Source organism: Budorcas taxicolor, chromosome 16 (genome assembly GCF_023091745.1).
Source record: "Budorcas taxicolor isolate Tak-1 chromosome 16, Takin1.1, whole genome shotgun sequence".
Lineage (NCBI taxonomy): Eukaryota > Metazoa > Chordata > Mammalia > Artiodactyla > Bovidae > Budorcas > Budorcas taxicolor.
Window position 1 is genome coordinate 31352577 of NC_068925.1, and position 14605 is coordinate 31367181.

Here is a 14605-nt window from a genome sequence, read left to right on the forward strand (position 1 = left end):
TACTCAAACCATGATCAGCTTCAAGCTCTCAATGTGACCTCACCCAACATGGAGTTCTGAAGAGATGGGAGAATGAGCTGTTGTGTGAGCTGATTCCAACACACATTGGATATATCTGTAAATATTTCATAGTTTTGGTGCCATTTTAAATTCCTGACATTGTAAATGTTCTGTTGTTGAGTGATGGGATTTTCTTGTCTTCCTTTAAAGAGAGTTAAAGTCTGTTTTCTTGGGGCAATTAAGTTACTTGCAGATCAGGCTGATCTTTTTGAATTACAGCTTTATTTTACAGCCTTTACTTTAGGCTTAGTTTAGCTCTTCTGTTGATACTAAGGCATGACCCTTCTGAGGTCTTTACTCAGTACACCAAGTGTTCAACAAGCACTTTTCACTCTGCACAGTAAGAACTCAAGTCTCTCAGTCCGGTGTTAGCTTTGGGGATTGCTTAGCTTAGAGATTCCCATCAGCTGTTCTTTGCTAGGCCTTCAGGGTTTCATCCAAAATGTGCCCAGATTAGTAGTTACACAAAGTCTCAAGGGAGTCCCCATGCAGATTTTTGAAGCACTTCATTATTTTTTTAATTTTTAATATTTCATATTGGGCTGTAGTTGATTTATAATGTGTTAGTTTCAGGTTTACAGCAAAGTGATTCAGTTATACAAATACATATGTCTATTCCTTTTCAAATTCTTTTCCCACTTAGGTTCTTATAGAATATTGAGCAGAGTTCCCTGTAATATATAGTAAGTCCTTGTTGTTTATTTTAAATATAGTAGTGTGTATATGTCAATTCCAAATTCCCAGTTTATCCCTCCCCACCACCTTTCCCCTTTGATAACCATAAGTTTCCTTTCTATGTCTGTGAGTCTGTTTCTGTTCTATAAATAAGTTCCTTTGTATCATTTTTAAAATATTCCACATATAAGAAATATCATATGATATTTGTGAAACACTTAATTATACAGTGTCTCTTTAATACTGCCCCCGCCCCCGCCCTCACCATACTCCCCCTTCAGCCTCCAACAACTCCAGTCTTTGTCTCTTTAATTCAACAAGATCTCATGGGTTTTGACTGGGTTCCCAACCCCTGAACAGCAGTTTAATAGCTAGAGTGATTATGGGGCTCAATTATTTGTTTCCCTCATCTCCGAGGGCACATTCTTCACTCCCTATTGTCCCAATATCTGAATAGTTGTTTCATTGATTTTGTCCCGTTTTCTAGTTGTTTATACCGGCAGGGCAAGTTCCATTTCAATTACTCCTTCACAGCCAGAACAGAAGTTATTGGTTTGTTTTTTAATCTGAGTCAATACATGCTCAATGGAGACATTTTGTGTTAAAAGGGCTGCTTTGTGTACTAAGGGCTCTGAGAGCAATAGAAACCAGTTTAGGGGAAAACCAATGTGCATATTCTAGGTGAAGAGAGAGAACTGGGGAGGCTTTAAGGAAAAGAAACTCAGAAGAAGTTCAGATGTTTCAAATCCAAACCAGAACTCCTAATCTTTGCCTCAGACCTGCTCCTCCAAGTATGCCCTATCTCAGTTAATGGCAACTCCTTCCTTAGAGTTGATCAGACTAAAAACTTTGATGACATCCTTGTGCCCTTTCTTTCTCTCTCTTATCCCACATCCAATCCGTCAGCAAACTCCATCAGACCTATCTTTAAGCTAGATGTAGAATTCAACCCTGTCTCATGGGCTCCACTGTCCTCACCCTGGCTCAAGCCATTAGCAGAATCTCCTGCTTCCACCCTTGTCTTCCTACAACCTATTCTCAATTCAGCAGCCAGAGAGATCCTTCCATTGTGTAACTTCCCAATTCAAACCCTCCAATAAGCTCCTCATCTCCCTTAGAATGCAGTGGGGACTTCCCTGGCAATCCAAGTGTTGAGAATCTGCTGGGCAATATAGGGGATGTGAGTTCGATTCCTGGTTGGGGAACTAAGATCCCACAAGCCGAGGAGCAGCTAAGCCTGCAAGCTGCAATTACTGAGCCTATGCACCACAACTAAAGGATCCATGTGCTGCAACGAAAGATCCTGCATGACGCAAGGAAGATTCTGCGTGCCACAGCTAAGACCAGACACAGCCAAGTAAATATTTTTAAAAAGCTTTGCAGTGGTCTACAAGGTCTCCCCTTACCTTTCTCCCTTTGACCTTTACTCTTCTCCCCCATGCTCACTCTCCTCAGACCACAGTGGTCTCCTTCCAGTTCCCATTTTCGAGGGCTGCCTCGACCTCAGGATCTTTGCCCCTGCTCTTCACTTTTCCCTTAATACTTATCCCCCAGATACTCACATGGCTTGCTCCTTCATTTCCTTAAGTCTCTGCTCAAATGTCCCTTCTCAGTGAGGCCTTCCCTGACCACTCCATTTGCTGTGACCTGACCTCCACCCCTGCTCTGGCATCTCCACCCCATCCTTCTTCCCTGCTTAATATTTTCCCATAGCACTTACCCCTCCTAGTCTGTGATATAATTTATTTATTTTGTTCATTGTCTGTCCTCTCCCACCACCACTGTCACCACCACTATAATGTAAATTCTGTAAGTCAGGAAGTTTTGTCTGTATTAGTCACTGATGCTCAGCATCTAAAAGAGTATCAGGCACAGTCAGCCTCAGTAAGCATTTCGTGAATAGATGAATGCCAAGGCAATGGTAGGGGAGGTAATCAGTGAAGGATCATTTCAGGATGAGGGGATGGCACAAAACAGCAATGAAAGTTTAAAGACAGAGATGATGGTGAAACTGAAATGGGATGTATATAGCTGGAATGAAGGGCCTGTGGAAATATAGCCAAGAGGCAGGGGATGGTTTGCCATGCTAAGGTCTCTGAACTTCAGCCTAAAGCAACAAGGTGTCGTTGAAAGATTTTTAAGCTCAATGGAGAGAGCTATGAAACCTGATCATGTAAGTAGTTTAGAAAGATCGCTCTGCCAGAGATATCAGTTTAGAAGTGGTGAGGCCAGACCCAAGGAGACCACTTGTTTCTAATTGCAGCAGATCTGATGACAAATGATGAGGACTCTAAATCAATGGCCAGAGGTATTAACACAGAAAGGGAGTGAATTCGAAGGATAGTTAGGAAGTTAAATCTTCAGGACTCTGTAAACAAATCAGTTGTGAGTTGTGAGACAGAGCAAGAATTCAGGATGACAACCAGATTTCTAGCTTGGGTAACTTGAGAGGTGATGGTGCCATTCACTGAACACAGATGAAAAGCAATTATACAGCCTCACCAGTCATCTTCCTGTTATTGGGTCACCAGGGCCCAGTGATGATGGGCGCAAAGCCCAAGCCATTTGTCTGAATTCACCGTATGTGAACACCCAGATGGTGGCAGGAAGTCTGACCTGAGCACCATGAGTCAGCAGCCTCCCTTCTATTATGAAAGCCCAAGCCTATAATATAAACACTGCTTTAATTTGTTAAACAGGGCTTTGTGGCTTCTTGCCCCACCTTAACTGCCCTATGAAGTAACTGAAGAAGGAAATTATGCGTGTTTCCCTAAAGAGAAGTTTAGATTTGCCTAAGATTAGAAAGATACAGGTGACAAGGATTGTCACTACCAGAACCTGCTGTGACAATGTTTATGCAAAGTACAGTGTTAGACACTAAACTAAGCTCCTGTGCCCTTGAGGTGCTACTTTATACCTCTGCCTTTGTGAGAGGATCTTTTCCTTTAATTGGGTAGTGAGGGGAGTGGTGAAGAAGACACTTGACTGACCAGACTGGTCAAGCTTGGAGCCAATGGTCAAGTAGTCAGATCACCCCTACCATGACGTTCAAGCAGCCTGAGTTTCCCTCCCAGGCTGGGACTGGCTGGAGAGTGAAACAGGCTGTGGGATGAGGACTCCAGAGAGAGCACTCAGGAAGAGAGCCTGAAGTTATCATTCACCCATCAGAGGGATCAGGCTGATGGGTGAAATTTGAGTGTGAATCAAAGAGACTATGAGCAGAGTTAGCTGCTGCTGCTGCTGCTAAGTCGCTTCAGTCATGTCTGACTCTGTGCAACCCCATAGATGGCAGCCCACCAGGCTGCCCCGTCCCTGGGATTCTCCAGGCAAGAACACTGGAGTGGGTTGCCATTTCCTTCCCCAATGCATGAAAGTGAAAAGTGAAAGTGAAGTCGCTCAGTTGTGTCCAACTAGTAGCGACCCCATGGACTGCAGCCTACCAGGCCCCTCTGTCCATGGGATTTTCCAGGCAAGAGTACTGGAGTGGGGTGTCATTGCCTTCTCCGGAGCAGAGTTAGCAAGAGGGAGTAAGTCAGTTTAGTAGAAAGGAAGGGACACATCCTGAAAAGATTCCTTGAGGGTCTGGAAAAGAGAAGCAGAACCTGCCTGTGAGTATACAGAAAGCTGCTGAAGAAACTCACTTAAACATGAGCAGTTTACATAGCAGCTGTGCCACATTTTATGGGATGGAAGTGGCAGAGGATGGAATAGAACAAAGGAGATTAAGATTTAATGTCACACTGTAAGAAAGTAGAATATTTGCATTTATTCATTTAGAAAGCTTTTGCTAAGTACCTGTGCTGTGCTGTGCTGTGCTAAGTTGCTTTAGTTGTGTCTGACTCTTTGTGACCCCATGGACTGCAGCCCGCCAGGCTCTTCTGTCCATGGGATTCTCCAAGCAAGAATATTGGAGTAGGTTACCATGCCCTCCTCCAGGGGATCTTCCTGACCCAGGGGTCGAACCTGCATCTGTAAAGTCTCCTGCTTTGGCAGGCAAGCTCTTTACCACTAGCGCCACCTGGGAAGTCCTGTTAAGTACCTGTGCTGTGCTGTGCTAAGTCACTTCAGTCGTCCAATTCTGTGCAACCCTACAAACTGGAGCCCTCCAGGCTCCTCTGTCCATCGGATTCTCCAGGCAAGAATACTGGAGTGGGTAGCCATTCTCTTCTCCAGGGGATCTTCCCCATCCAGGGATTGAATTGGCATGTCTTATGTCTAATCTGCATTAGCAGGCGGGTTCTTTACCACTAGTGCCCCTGGGAAGCCCTGTTAAGTAACTACAAATACATAAAACAATATTGCCACCTGAATGGAAGAAACAGATTATAGGTTAGTACAGTTATAGGAGGCTTTTAACACATATATAACTTCTAATGAAGTGTTAGTGTTACTCCTAATTAGAAAAATGACATGTATACAATTTCTTTTATGATGATACAGCTAAAGATGGCAATTCTGAGTTAAGTATATATTGTGTAAGAGTTTTACCCCATGGTTTTGACATAGATAACTTTTCTTGGTTACTAATTTAACCCTCCTATAAGTTTTAATCCATGACTCAAGTCAGGAGGCTCACCATCATGATGAATATTTTAAAAATGATAAATGAAATAAAAGCATTTGAGTTTAAAAGATTGCCATAGATCCTTTGGTTGTTTTTTTTTTTTTTATATAGTTCCTTGTGCTGTTCTTCAGAGGCTAGATAGCTTTATTGAACTATTGAGAATTGATGGACAGAAAAGAAGAAAAAAATTTTTTCCTGCACAGCCAAGCAGCTCACTCTGAATGGGAAGATTGTTCCTTGGGCCTTTTACATATTTGTGAAACACGGGTAGTGTTCTATGTTGTTGCACTAACTTGTTTTTACCTCTCTATGTATGACAAATAGCATTGGAGAAAGCAGCGGGTCACCATTAAAAATTTACCTCATTAGATAGGTAGATATGAATATAGAGATATATATATTTTTTACTGCAATCCTAACACCTTGCTTGAGTACAGTAAAATGCATCTGGGACACTGAGAAATTGGATGGCCATGTTATTCACTCTCTAAATATATTAGTGTTCAGATAAAGCTATGGTTCCCTTTTTGCTGATATGTTTACAATTTCTTTGTCTGAACTAAAAAGAGGAAGTATTACAATATGATCATTTCCTTAAATAATGACATGGCAAAATGTGTGAAATGTGATAGGAAAAACAAACAATTATGAATTCTTCATGAAACTTAAACCTGTGTTTTGACGGAAGAAAGACTAAGACGATCAAAAAGTGGATTTTAAATGCAATTTGGTTTTTTTTCAAAGAGCATATTCGTGTAACATATAATCTGATATGTGGTACATTGTAGGCAAAAGGGACAACCTCAGTCATCCAAGTTCTAAAGATGCTTTTTTTTTGGTGTTCTCTGCAGTAACCAGACATCCATTTTCAACATTTAAATGCTACTTTCTGAAGAGAGGATACATCTGGTTAACTGACAGCCAGGAAGATTAATGATAACTTATACTGCATTTCAGGATTCCCTGATAGCTCAGCTGGTAAAGAATCTGCCTGCCATGTGGGAGACCCTGGTTTGATCCCTGGGTTGGGAAGATCCCCCAGAGAAGGGAATGGCTATCCACTCCAGGATTCTGGCCTGGAGAATTCGATGGACTCTAAAAGTCCATGGGGTCGCAAAGTGTCAGACACGAGTGAGCAACTTTCACTTTCACACTGTGTTTCAGTTCTTCTCTCCCAGTGGCACTGTTTTCTAATCAATAACAAACACATTTTCCACATCAGAGGATTTCACTGTCCCTCTGTGTTATAATGACTGCATGTTACCCAAAACATAGTGCCTTGAGGCACGATAATCATGCATTATATAATGTATTTATTTCCTCTTACTGTTTCTTTGGTCAAAAATTCAGACCAGGAACAGAATGGAGGTTTCTGATCTGGTTTCTGATCTACAATATCTGGAGCATCAACTGGAAAATTCAAAGACTGGAACCATCTGAGAGATCATCCACGCTCACCATATGACAGTGGCTGATGCTGGCTCATGGCTGGGGGCTGGCTGGGGCTGTCAGCCAGGATATCTGCACTGGGCCTCTCTATGTGGGCTGGGTTTCCTTACAATGTGATGACTGAGTTCTAAGGGCAAGTATCTAAAGAGAGAAGGAGAAAGAGAGGGAGGTTGTATCTTTTGCATGGGCTGGGCTTCAGAGTCACACGTTTAGTGATGGTCTGCCAGACTCCAGTGCTTTGGGCAGCCACAAGTCCCTGTTGAGGTTCAGGTTCATAAGCTTGAGACAGAGATCTTATCTCATATAGGAGGTTGTAAGACATGCATGTAGGATGGGAAAAATGTATAAATAGAGCCATCTTTGGAAGATACAATCTGCTACCCTGTGATTCTAGAAAGGTCTCCCATCCGAGTACTAATCAGGCCGAACCCTGCTTAGCTTCTGAGATCAGATGAGATTGGGCACATTCAGGGTGGTATGGCCATAGATTAGAAAGGTATTGGAGATTCATCCTGTAGTTGCTACATGATTTAAATTTTAATAATTTTATTACAAATAAAATATCTACTCATATGAAAAATTTAGGAAAGTATAAAGGGAAAGAGTCCAATAAAGTCCTACCACCCAAATAAACCACAGCTAGAGAGGATGAAAGTTTTCATATAGTCACATCTACAATTTCCCCCTGTGGTCTCTTTCATTGCCTTCCCCTCCCAACTTTTAATGAAAATTTTGAAAGAGTATTTCTAAGAACATCCGTTTGCTTTCCACATAGATTCACCAAATGTTCACATTTTGCAATATTTGCTGTATCTTTTCTTCTTGCTGAACTGGTAAAAATGTTCGTTAGAAAGCTAGTTTTAGATATCACGATACTGCCTCAACATATTGTTATCGTTGTTCAGTTCTAAGTTGTGTCCCACTCTTTGCGACCCCATGGACTGCAAGCACGCCAGGCTTCCCTGTCCTTTGCTCTCTCTCTCAGAGTTTGCTCAAACTCATGTCCATTGAGTCAGTGATGCCATCCAAGCATCTCATCCTCTGTCATCCCCTTCTCCTTCTGCCCTCAATCTTTCCCAGCATCAGGGTCTTTTCCAATGTGATGACTCTTTGCATCAGGTGGCCAAAATATTGGAGCTTCAGCTTCAGAATCAGCCCCTCCAATAAACATTCAGAGTTGATTTCCTTTAGGATTGACTGATTTGATCTCCTTGCTGTCTAAGGAACTCTCAAGAGTCTCCTCCAGCACCACAGTTTGAAAGCATTGATTCTTTGGCACTCAGCTATTGCATGTATCTCCTAAGAACAAGGGCATTATCCTAAATACTCACAATACCATTATTATCTAAGAAAAGTAATAGTCTATAATGCTATCTAATACCCATTCTATATTCAGTACTCTCCTTTTGTTTCATGACCATCTTTCACAGCTTTTTTTTTTTAAAAAATTAGAATCCACTCAACATTGACATTTGGCCCCTGTGTGACTTTGGCTGGTTTCCTGACCTGGATCCTGTGCCCTCAGTTCCCACCTCTGGCAGATACACCCTTAGCCAGGAGATCCCTGTCCACCCACGGAGTTGTTGTGAGTATCACATTCATTCATTTCAACTGACACTTACTTGACACCTGCTGTGCGCTGGACCATCATGCTCTAATGGAGCTTACACTCCAGACAGATAATAGAAAAGAAGAGTCTTTGAGAGTTAACAATGCTATATAAATATGGGGGATTATCCTTTCAGATTAAAGGCCTGGGGCAAATCTTGAAAAAAAAAATCTCCTTTATGCAAAATAAAATTGATTTGGATTGAAATTAAATCATTCCTGTTCTGTAGAGGTGATTGGCAAGCTCAATGAACGGATTAGCAGTACTGAGCAGAATGACAATTTTGGAAGTTGTTGTTGTCTTATCCACTTTAAATTCCAAAGTGCATGTGTGCTCAGTCATGTCCAACTCTTTGTGATCCCATGGACTGCAGCCGGCCAGGCTCCTCTGTCCTTCACTATCTCCCAGAGTTTGCTCAGATTCATGTCTGTTGAGTTGATGATGCCATCTAATCATCTCATCTTCTGCTGCCCAGTTCTGTTGCCTTCAAATTTTCCCAACACCAGGGCTTCCCAGGTGGTCCAGTGGTAAAGAAAATCTGCTTGCCAATGCAGAAGCCACAGGGGACATGGGTTCGATCCCTGGGTGGGGAAGATCCCCTGGAAGAGGGCATGGCAATCTATTTCAGTATTCTTGCATAGGAAGTCCCACGGACAGAGGAGACTGGTGGGCTACAATCCATGAGGTTGCAGAGTTGGACTCAACTGAGCACACATGCACTTTGGAGTTTAACTGTATAAAAGCACCATGCAAAGAGGTTCTTCTGCTTCTAATTAAATAAAATTAGAGGGGAGGGAGGTGGGAGGGGGGTTCATGTTTGGGAACGCATGTACACCCGTGGTGGATTCATGTCAATGTATGGCAAAACCAATACAGTATTGTAAAGTAAAATAAAGTAAAAATAAAATTTTTTTAAAAAATAAATAAATAAAATAAAATTATGTATATGCATTCATGTCTGTTGAGTTGATGATGCCATCTAATCATCTCACCCTCTGCTGCCCAGTTCCATCCAGTCACATAATATTTGCTAATTTTTGACTTTTGCAGTTTTTATTTTTCTAAATATTTAATAAGCAAAAAAGCAAACCCATGTTATTAGAACGCAGAGATAGTGAGACTCACAGGGGTTAGAGCTGAAAGGGGCTATAGAGGTCATCTAACCCAGATTCCACATTTTTACAGATGATCTCATCAGTGGCTATTTTAGAGGAATTTGTATGAATTTTAAGGCTCTAAATGCACATAGTTTCTATATGTAGAAGCCCAAATTTGAAATCCTGCTTATTGGATAAAACAACCAGAATCTTATATTACCTTAATCTTTGTTCCACATCTTCCAGTTACACGGATTTTCTTTTCTGCCCTGTGACAGCTGAAGTGGTAGTGGTGTAACAGTGTAATGAGCATTGTGTAACGGTGCTCGCCTGTTTGGAGGTCTTTCTCATGCCGCTAGAAGGGTGATGGATCTTCTCCAGGAATATGAAAGAGATCACTTGGGAGCCTTTCTGTGAAACAGCTGACAGGCATTGCTTCTTCCTGTCTTTGGCTCTAAGCCGCTCAGCAACGTGGTTGGAGAATGGATGCTAATACTTGGGGATTTTATTGTCCTGGTTTTACAATTCTGGGTGCTGTTGGTTCTTAGGGAAATTCAGGACAGTGCCTTCTGTTACTTTTGGGTTGGCTTGATGACCGAGGGGGCTCTGGTCAGATGAGGACAAATTAGTCATTTGTTCATTCACGTGCTGGTGCCCCTGTATTTAGGAACAGATGTTCTACGGATGGCAAAATGGAGGACTTCAGGATTTTTTATAAAACTGAATGACCATCCTCTTGGGACTACTTAGGGACTTAGCAGAGCTCCATGTGTTACACTTACCCTGACTTTTAGGTTTCTTTGTTTTTATCACTGAGGATATTATATAGGTTTTCTTAAAATAAACGACCAGTGCTCGCTTTGGCAGCACATATACTAAAATTGGAACAATACAGAGAAGATTAGCATGGGCCCCGCACAAGGATGACACGCAAATTCGTGAAGCGTTCCATATTTTTTTTAAAAATAAAAATAAAAATAAAAAAAATAAAATAAACGACCAGTCTCTTGATCCAGAGAGACTGATTTACAATTTACAATTTTTGATGATCTTTCAGAACTTACCAATGAATTAAACAATAATTAGCAATGCCATGTTAACTCATTTCAATATACTGGAGACTGCCTATGTTCTCTTATGCCTCTCTCCAAAAAAGGCCTCAGGTTTGAGCATGTGATAGCAATGGGGAAACCACTAGAGAATGGTGGTAGGTAGATCCTGCTTCAAAAGTATGACCCAGGTATGGTCAAATTCTTTTTCCAGATCTTCTTCAGCTTAGTTGAGAAAGGCAATAATTTCCATAAAGAAGTTACGGATACTGTGAGTGAGTAGATGGGTGGGGAAGCTGAATTAAACATACAGACTAAAAGAAATATCATTTACTCAGTCATGTATTTAACAAATATTCATCAAGTATCTAGTATACGCTGGAGACAAGCAGTGAATAAAACTTTAGAGAAGGTATATAGTTTTTAATACTCTTTAAATCATTTAATTTTCACAATAACCCTAGAAGTTAAAACTATTGTCTTTTTGCATTTTGCAGATGAGGAAACTGAGGCATGGCATGGTTAAGTAGCCCAAAGTTACTCAGTTGGGAAGTGACAGAGCCATAGGAGCAATAAAATATTGATAACCTTTGCAAAATCCTGTAGCTTGGATGTTTCTGGCTTGGGAGCATCATTTTAAAAGGATTATGTGTAATCACAAAGGGTAGCAAATCTGAATCTTATTCAAGAATCCATCCTAGTTATATATTCAAACATCAATTTTGTCTTTCTCCTAAAAGATCACAAATAATAAAATTAAGCAAAAGAAGGAGGTGACTGGATAAAAGTGGTGAGACACATTCTCAATGCAAAGAGCTTTTCATGTTGCATTATGTCAATAGCTTATTCATTCATTTGGCTTCCAATAACTGAAACCTAGCCACATAAAAAATAAAACACAAATACCACTTCTCTTTATGGCATGAAACACTACTGAAGCAATAAATTCTGAAGCTTAACTGCTTAGATTCCCTATACATTTAACTGTTATAAAATGTACCTTCTATACATTTATATTAACAGACCACAATTGTTAGTATGTAATTGATAGTAATATTATATAATAGAGTGGTCATTTGACTTTTTCAATGACCCCATACTCAATAGCAAGAAGGCATAGGGGATGTGAGAGACCTTTGAGGAGTTGGGAAGGATCTATCACTTTGGGGATCATGCAGAGAAAAGAACAGCTCTGTCAGGAAGGAAAGCCTGTGGTTCAAAAGTATAATTCAAAAATTGAATTTTATATTTCAACCACACCTGACAGCATGTGGATCTTAATTCCCAGACCAGGGATTGGACTTGTGTCCTCTGTATTGTCCAGTGGAGTCTTAACCACTGGACCGCCACGGAAGTCCAAGCCCATGATTCAAAAGAAAGCTCTTTAGGAGACACTGGGCTTCCCTGGTGGCTCAGATGGTAAAGAATCTGCCTACAATGTGGGAGACCTGGGTTTGATCCCCAGGTTGGGAAGATCCCCTGGAGGAGGGCATGGCAACCCACTCCAGTATTCTTGCCTGGAGAATCCCCATGGATAGAGGAGGCTGGTGGGCTACAGTCCATGGGGTAGCTAAGAGTTAGACATGACTGAGCAACTAGGCACAAGTCTCACTGCTTCCAATATGACTGGTGACTGGACTGAGCCAGAGTTCAAATTTTTCTGCTTTTCACAGAATTAATTTAAAGAAAATATTGTAATGTAGTATTCTTATTTCTACCAGTGGGGTCCTATCTTTCATTGTTTTCTAGAGTTCTGGAGTTATTGTTACTTTTAGGAAATTTTTGTATATGGCTACAGTTTCCTCTAAATATTAGGCCAATATTCTTAAAAGTATCCTCAAAGCTGGTGGAAATGAAGGAAGGAAAGGAAACTAATGTTTATTGAATACCTACCATGTGTTTGGCATAGTTCTCAGTGTTTTACATGGCACATGTAATTTAGTTCTTATAACAGCTCTAAGAAGTAGGCACTACTATTACTCCACAGATGAGAAAATAGATTCCTAGAGAGGTAAGGCTTACAATAATGAAATGAATGGCAGGATATAAAATCCTCAGCTCTTGCTTCTCTTTTGTTTGTGAGGCTGTTGCTGGGTTATACTTGCTGCAAAAGTTTGTTGCTAGTGCTAAATTATGCAACAATAATAATAAAATAACAAACCATTATTTACTGTACACCTAGCATTCCAGGCATGTATCATGCATCATCATTAATTTTATTCCCATAAAGTTGGTGCTGTTTTCCATTTTTATTGATAAGGAGCCCGGACCAGAATGTAAATTAATGCACAGCTTCCTCCACTGAGAAAGTTTCCCTTTGAAAGAAAAAGTCAGTGTGCTTAGTGACAGAGATGATTCTATCTTCTGGCACTAGCTCCTTATCTCCTTGAGATCACACTTAGAGTAGCACAGGTTTAGAAAGATCAAGTAACACTCACAGTCTCATAGGTCATGAGTGTTAGAGACAGGATTCCAATGCAGGTCACCCTGCTCTTCCCCAAAACCACACTATCTTCCCAGCGTTCAAAGAATGAGCAGCTGGCCTCAACAAACAGCTCTTCAGAATGTTTTCCCTTCATTGTGCTTTCCCTCTCGCATTCCTTGCCATCATTTCACAGTGCATATGTTATATGAGGAAAACAATGGCTATTATAAATGTTCTGTTAGAATTACAGAAGAGTGAAATTGGTACATAGTAATCCATGGAGGTGAGAACAAGATATTGTCCAAGAAATTAAAATAAGGGAAATAATAAACAAGCAATCCCATTAAAAAGTGAGCAGAAGACCTGAGTAAACATTTTTCCGAAGAAGACATTACAGATGGCTAATGGGCACTTGGAAAGATCCTCAGCATCACTAATTATTAGAGAAAAGGAAATCAAAATCACAATGATATATTACCTCACATCTGCCAGAATGGCTAACATCAAAAAGTCTATGAATAGCAAATGTTGGGGAGGATGTGGAGAAATGGGAACCCTTGTACTCTGTTGGTGGAAATGTAAATTGACACACTGTGGAAAGTGGGGCTTCCCTGGTGGCTCAGATGGTAAAGAATTTGCCTGTAATGCAGGAGACCTGGGTTTGAAATTCCCACTGTGGAAAACAGCATGAGATTTCCTAAAAAAAAAATAAAATTAAAATAGAACTACTAGATGATCCAGCCATTCCACTGTTGGATATATATCTGAAGAAGACCAAAAAAGTCAGCTTGAAAATATGCATGCACCCCAGTAGCAGTATTATTTACAATAATCAATATATGGAAGTATATACCAGTATTATTTATAATATCCAGTATATGGCAGCAACCCAGGTGTCCATCAACAGAACAGATGAATGGATAAAGGAGATGTGATATATACACATACATGTGCACAGTGGACTACTACTCAGTCCTAAAAAGGGATGAAGTTCTGCCATTTGCAGCAACATGGATGGACCCAGAGAGTATTATCCTTATGAAATAAGTTAGACAGAGAGAGATAAATATTATGTTATTTTATACATATTAAGGAAATGGCAGCCCACTCCAGTATTCTTGCCTGGAAAATCCCATGGACCATGGAGCCTGGTAGGTTACCGTCCATGGAGTCGCAAAGAGTCGGACACGACGGAGTGACTTCACTTCACTTATACATGGAATATAAAAATTTAAAACAAATAAATATATACAACAAAACAAAAACAGACTCACAAATATAGAAAGCAAACCAATGGATACCAGTGGGATGAGAGAAGCGGGGAGGGGCAAGATAGGGGTGTGGGATTAAGAGATACAAACTACTATGTATAAAATAGATAAGAAACAAGGATATATTATGTAGCACAGGGAAATATAGTCATTCTTTTATATCTTTAAAGGGAGTATAACCTATAAAGATATTGAATCATTATGCCAAATACCTGAAACTAATATAATATTGTAAACCAACTAGGTTTCAATTAAAAATATATATATAAGGGAAACAAGATTGCTCTCCAAAAAATTAAACAAATGAAATTCACACATATCCTGAATAGACATGACCACCACTGGAAATGAATTAAGAGGTTGTGTGAATAAACGTTTCGTTGAGAGGTGCTGCTGCTGCTGCTAA

The 14605-nt window shown here is 40.4% G+C and overlaps 1 non-coding gene across 1 annotated transcript; it reads left to right on the forward strand.

Annotated features, from left to right (window-relative positions):
- Positions 1–10305: 10305 nt before the first annotated feature.
- Positions 10306–10412, forward strand: LOC128061915 (U6 spliceosomal RNA). Its single transcript, XR_008200766.1, has one exon. It is a non-coding gene; the product is annotated as a U6 spliceosomal RNA (small nuclear RNA).
- Positions 10413–14605: the final 4193 nt, after the last annotated feature.